Raw genomic sequence first — 304 nt, 5'->3', positions numbered from 1 at the left:
TATATATATATATATATATATATATATTATTATTAATGTTAATTTAAACGTTTTAGTTAGTTATTTTAGTATTTTATCTTAAACTAAACAAAAAAGAGAAATGTTGCCTTGTCAAATGGCGGAAATAAAAAATTGTTTTTATATGTTTTATTTTTAATTAATTTTTATTAATTAATTTTAGTTTATTTAGTTTAAATTATTTTAGTACTTCAAGTTAAACTAAACAAAAATGAGAAATGTTGACCTGGCAACTAGCTGATATAAAAAGTTTAAGTTTTTTTTTTTACAATTTATTTCATTTCTG

The 304-nt window shown here is 16.8% G+C and overlaps 1 pseudogene; it reads left to right on the top strand.

The window, feature by feature from the left end:
* Window positions 1–304, top strand: part of LOC107702143 (serine/threonine-protein kinase DCLK2-like) — a 21,888-nt pseudogene that overhangs the window by 17,119 nt on the left and 4,465 nt on the right.

Source organism: Sinocyclocheilus anshuiensis, unplaced genomic scaffold (genome assembly GCF_001515605.1).
Source record: "Sinocyclocheilus anshuiensis isolate Anshui unplaced genomic scaffold, SAMN03320099.WGS_v1.1 scaffold1762, whole genome shotgun sequence".
Taxonomy (NCBI): Eukaryota; Metazoa; Chordata; class Actinopteri; order Cypriniformes; family Cyprinidae; genus Sinocyclocheilus; species Sinocyclocheilus anshuiensis.
This window is presented reverse-complemented; position numbering and strand designations above follow the sequence as displayed.